Below are 6,285 nucleotides of genomic sequence, written 5' to 3' on the forward strand. Positions count from 1 at the left end.
TTTCTACATTTTGTCAGTGATATTAATTCTAGCACTAATTACTTGATCTTCAATTCTTTTTTCACAAAATGTCAGATAATACCAAATAGTTGTTTATTATTAAGAAATGATGCAAATGACTTAAATGACATTTTCAAGAAAAATCTCTAACAGGAATCTGTAGTCCATTTTACTGAAATTATCAACTGGTCTGATAAATTATTTAGTAATATATTCAGACAGGATCCATATACGGTACACTCAATGCCATAGCCAGCTATCGGGATTCGAACCACAGACCTTCCGACTACGGATACTCTACCAACTGAGCAAGTGGTATACACTCTTGGATTTTCCCATTTAAACAAGTTTTTTTTAAAGGTTTTACCTAATAAACGTAACAATGAATAAAATTACTTTAAAGTAACTCTCGTTTTCTCTAATATTTATTATCACCTTCAATTAACACCAGTAGAGTTTAATAATTTGAATTAAGAATAATAGTGGTAGTAGAGTCAAAGGTAAAACATGGCATTTCGGTCATTGAGCAATTGTTACAATGAGGGAGATACATATATGTATGTTTTGAATAATTTGAAAACCATCTCCAATTTGCATATTTAAGCTAATTTTCATGTAAACTAAGGTGATTTCTAGAATTTTATTGTTTTGGAAATCCTGCAAAATAAAGTCATAGCTCAAATATCACCTTTACGGTCACTCTTGGAGAAAATGTTAATTAATAATAATAAAGCAAATAGAAATGTGTATTTAAAAAAGGAAGTAATTCTGTACGACCAGTGGTTGTCAGGACTGTATCTCATCCCTAATTTGCATATTAACTAAGGTGTAATTTCTGGATTTTACCCACCCTGCATTTGTGTATTTTTTTCTATTAATAATTAAAATTATTGTTTGCAATTTGTTCCAATTTAAATGCTAGATTTTATGGACTTCATTAAATCATTAATTGCATAAATTAAATATAGGTCTATGCTAAAAATATAATTATAATGGCGGCCATTTTAGGTTTGAATTTTGCAAATTTGAAGTTAAATATTATTTTAACTTTTATTGTCACTATGAAAGAATATTCAATATATCAGCATTCTTTAATGTCATAAACCTACAGTTATTGGTTATAAAATGTTTAAACTACCGCAGTTCAAGCGGTTCATTAAACCGGGGCCGCCGATTTCCGGGGGTCCCGCTCTTTAAGGGCACCGTCCCCTTTAAAAATCTAATAAAGCGATGCATATTTTCAAAAAATCTGGATTGAAAGTATTTTATCTTTATATATGCTGCACATTGTAGTTAAAAATAAAGTTAAAATAATCAATTATAAAGACATACAGTAACTTCGTGAGGTTCAGTGAACCGGGGCCCCCGTTGTTTGGGGACCTTAGGACAAACTTCTCTGGTGGGGTTCAAATTGTACTTTTACACCACAGTGCTAGGTATTGGCATCAAAATAACTATAATCTAAAATCAATATTTTTGGTTTGAAGACGACTACCTCGTCATGGTGGCGTACGACGGGTGGAGGATGACCTCGTCGTGGCGTCGTACGACGGAGCCGGAGGAGGCCGGAGGCCCCTGGGCAGGGGCCCTTTTGGGGCCCCAAGACGCTGATGGGGGTGTGGTGTTTTTAGCGGCCTAGGACGTATTTTAATGCCGTTGTTACACGGAGACGGAGTTACACAACCACAGAGATCTAATTATTATGAGTGATGTACCATAGAAAAAAAATAAAGAAACACTTTCTTTATCACTAGATGGCCTAGATGGCCATCACTAGGTGGCCGGAAATTACACAAAATTCTTCATCATCACCAACATTATAGTCAAAATGAAGCGCCAACGAATCTCATGATCTTTCATCAGCTATTTTTGGCAACCATATAGATCTAATTTGTGATGTACGGTACCATAGAAAATACAACTTAAAAACATGTCTTTGATGTATTTACTTTACCTACTTCAAAACTGTGAGTTCACACGCATCTCAGCCACACCACAGTTGTGGCAGAGGTGGTAACATTTGGGGAAATTGTACCTCTAGATTGCCGGGTATGACACTCTTATATGTAAAATTCATTATTATCGATCTAATTAATCGCTGTGATGTACCATAGAAAATAAAATTTAATTGTCGTTGATGCATTTACTTTACCTACTTCATGTGCCGAAAACCAATTTTTTCTTTGCACGCTTTTTCTCATACTTCTAAAATTATAATAAAGGCACGCGCACTCGAATCGTGTATTTTTTATTTTATTTTTATTTCAAAAATGTTTAAAGTGGGTGACCCTTTCCAGCGTAGCTGATATGTAAGGGGTCCACTTTGACATCTCAAAGACGATACAGAAAAAAGAGAAATAAACGGTAATTACATAAAAATCAAGAATTAACAGATTTATAATATTTATACATAGTTAAAAATATGTCAGTTATATATATGATAGGTAATTCAGATGTTTGTAGGCAGAGTATATACCGGTATCTTGCTATAAAATAAGATGTACTCTGGCTGTAGGCCTACCACGCTCTTTCGTTAAAACCAGTCATTTATGCAGTTTATTTCAACAATTTTCAGGCATATCTTCTTGATTCCCGAAAAGTGAGGGGGACCAACCCTTTCCCCTTTAAAATATGTTGGGGGGGGGGAGGACGTGTTCCCCTTCCCCAGTGATCTACGCCCATGGGTCCAAGAAGAGTCCACTTTATCTCAGCCCCAAGGAGGAGTATCCATATTGTACCCTGTATATTCATAACACAGTTTAATTTAATTAAGCCTACATTTTTTAAATGTAATTTACAGCATCTGTCAACTCCTGTACATATAATAGGCTCGCATATATTCATTGTTATTCATATTGCATTATATTATATAACTATGTTCGTGTTTCTTGCATTTTATTTATTCATGGAGGAGTATGCATTATATAATGTGTTCGTGTTTTTTGCACTTGAGGAGGAATGAGCATCTCATTTCGTCTAGTTATGGAATTTTGAACAATTTATTTTCTATCATTTTCGCAATACACTGTCTTCTTCACATTATTTTAAAAACTAATTGTGATTTGTTTATTATTTGTCCAGATATAGCATTATTAGCCTGTGGAATGACTGTATTCTCGAATCAGGGCCTCTTGGAACCTAGTTACGCCACTGAGAAAATGCAGTGGCGGATTCAAGGGGGTCCCAGTCGGCCCAGCACACCCCCACCCACCCCACACCCACTCTACATTTTTAAAAAGTAAATAATAACCATAATAACTTAGGCCTAATAACTTACAATAACTTTTATTAAACAATGACATGGAAACAGTTGTAACAAGAGGAAAGAAAAAAATAGGCATTGTCAGGATCAGAATTAGAAGGTAGGCCATAGTGACCCTTGATACTTAAAAATGTTATCAATTTTTACAATTCTATTATGTTTTTCGGTTTTGTATCTCTCTGTTTTTAAATGTTTTTAATGTATTCTCATGTAATTCAGGGTTAATGCTGCCATTTGAGATCGAATAAAATTGAAATTGAAATTGAAATGTCATAGAATAGATTTTCTTAAATGAAAGGAAGTGGAAATCAATAGGTTTCTGCATTAGAATAATATTTTTAAAATGATATTTTACACTAGCCGACGTATATACCGTATGTTTCAAAAATACCCAGTACGTTTGAAAAATACTCGAAAAAACAATTGACACGTGTTCGTCTCGAAGCAGGGCCACAGCTAGCATACGTATTGGCCGGCCTGGACCTGTCTCTTATACACATCTAGATGTGTATAAGAGACAGGTTACACGGAGACGGAGTACTTAATAATAATACTAAAGTGGAAGTCTAATTGATTAATTAGTATACATTAATTAGTATCACCTGGTAGATCTGTCCATATGATGGGAATGCCTACATACATGGTCCTCCTGCCATTAAATAACCAAAAGTTCACTTAATAAAAATAATACTAAATAATATACCAGCAGTCTGTTATTCGAAAATCTAACGTATTCAAGTGGCTTAATTCAAAAGACATTTAATAAGTTTATTAAATAATGCATACCATACTGTACCCCCTGTATTCATAACACATGTTTGATTTGATTAGGACTATATCTTTTTCATATGTATTAATATTGATAAATATATAATAAACCAAAAGTTTACTTAATAATAATACTGAATAACTACCAGCAGTCTACTATTCAAAAATTTAACGTGTTCGCGTTGCTTAATTCAAAAGACAATTAATAGGTTTATTAAATAATGTAGGCCTATACTGTGTATTCATAACACATCTTTAATTTAATTAGGCCTATATCTTTTTCATATGTATTTCACATCCGTCAACTCGTATAAATATAATGCATACCATACTGTACCCCCTGTATTCATAACACATGTTTGGTTTGATTAGGACTATATCTTTTTTATATGTATTAATATTGATAAACATATAATAAACCAAAAGTTTACTTAATAATAATACTGAATAACTACCAGCAGTCTATTATTCAAAAATTTAACGTGTTCGCGTTGCTTAATTCAAAAGACAATTAATAGGTTTATTAAATAATGTAGGCCTATACTGTGTATTCATAACACATGTTTAATTTAATTAAGCCTATATCTTTTTTCTATGTATTTCACATCCGTCAACTCGTATAAATATAATAGGTGCGCATATATATTGCATAATATAATATAATTATGTTCGTGTTTCTTGCACTTTATTTATTTATGGAGGCATAAGAATATCGTACCCTGTGTAACACATGTTTAATTTAATTAAGCCTACATCTTTTTTAAATGTACTTTTGACAACATCCGTCAACTCGTGTAAATATAACCGTCAACTCGTATAAATATAATAGGTGCGCATATTCATTATTTATATTCCATAATATAATATAATTATGTTCGTGTTTTTATGGAGGCAAAAGAATATTGTACACTGTGTAACACATGTTTAATTTAATTTGGTCTACATATTTTTTATATGTACTTTTGACAACATCCGTCAACTCGTGTAAATATAATAGGCTCGCCTAATCATTGATATCCATTGCATTATAGGACTATAAATGTGTTCATGTTTTTTGCACTTGAGGAGCGATAAGCATCCCATTTCATCTAGTTATATAATTGATAAGACATTTTTAACAATTTAGTTTTCTATGAATACACTGTCTTATTCGATTTTTTTTTAAACGAATTGTGATTTGGTCATTATTGTCAAGATATAGCATTCTTAACGTGTGTGATGACTGTACTTCGAACCAGGGCCACTCGGAACCTAGTTACGCCACTGGGAAAATGCAGTGGCGGAACAAGGGTTCCAGCTGGCCTAGTTCCCGCCCCTCTAAATTTTTCAAAGTAAAACAAGTAATGGAGAAAAAAAGATAACTGTATTGAAATTTAAGTCTGAGGGTGCCATTTCCGGTAATCTAGAGGTGCCATAATCATAACATTTTTTACCTCAGGACCAACCATGGTGGAGCTCAAGTGAGTGGCCTGTGAAAATTTCTCCCTGGGCTCCTCTCTATTGTAAATTAATGGATCCGCCACTGAAATGGGAGTGCGCTAAGAGAGATTGATGGAGGAGGTGAAGGGTATTGAAGATCCAAAGTGCTAATTGCAAAAAAATGTTTAATTGCTTATATCATCCTCTTTGACAGTCTCCGCTACGGATGGATACGCAGTGGGATGGCGTATTAGTGGGTTCAGCGGGGGGCACTCGCCCCTCCAAAAATTACTCACCCATCCTCTAGGCGCCACCAGAAATCTCGGTCAAGTTGTTTAAAATCAGCCAAAATAACCTTATTTTGCGAGTATAGAGCCCCTCAACTGACCCTTCCCCCATCATCACCCCGACTTCAAGACTCCTGGTACGCCACTGTCGCTACGGTACTGCTCAGGGTGGTAAGAAGCTACCTGTATTATTTTGGTGGCCGTGGCATGATCTCTGCTACTACTGTACTGATAGGTTCGTGTTCTTCCCCAGGAGTCATGGGCGTCATTCAGTGGGAGACAGGGAGGACACCCCCCCCCCCCCACTAACTTTTCAAAGTAGGGGTACATCATCAATTATCCACCCCACCCCACCTTTCCACCAATCTTCCATTTAAAACCCCACTTTTCAAAGAGAGAAGAAAGAACAACAATTACGAATAGACTGTCATGAATTATCTGTTCACTTGTGCACTGTTCCAAGTGCGTTGCGTATTTCCGAACCACCCGAGCATAGGCGTAGATCCCGGGGGGATGGAGGGGATATATCCCCCCAATATTTGACAAGGG

The sequence above is a fragment of the Anneissia japonica genome, unplaced genomic scaffold, assembly GCF_011630105.1.
Source record: "Anneissia japonica isolate Jap-2015-1 unplaced genomic scaffold, ASM1163010v1 scaffold288265_len830512_cov201, whole genome shotgun sequence".
In the NCBI taxonomy this organism is placed as follows: Eukaryota; Metazoa; Echinodermata; class Crinoidea; order Comatulida; family Comatulidae; genus Anneissia; species Anneissia japonica.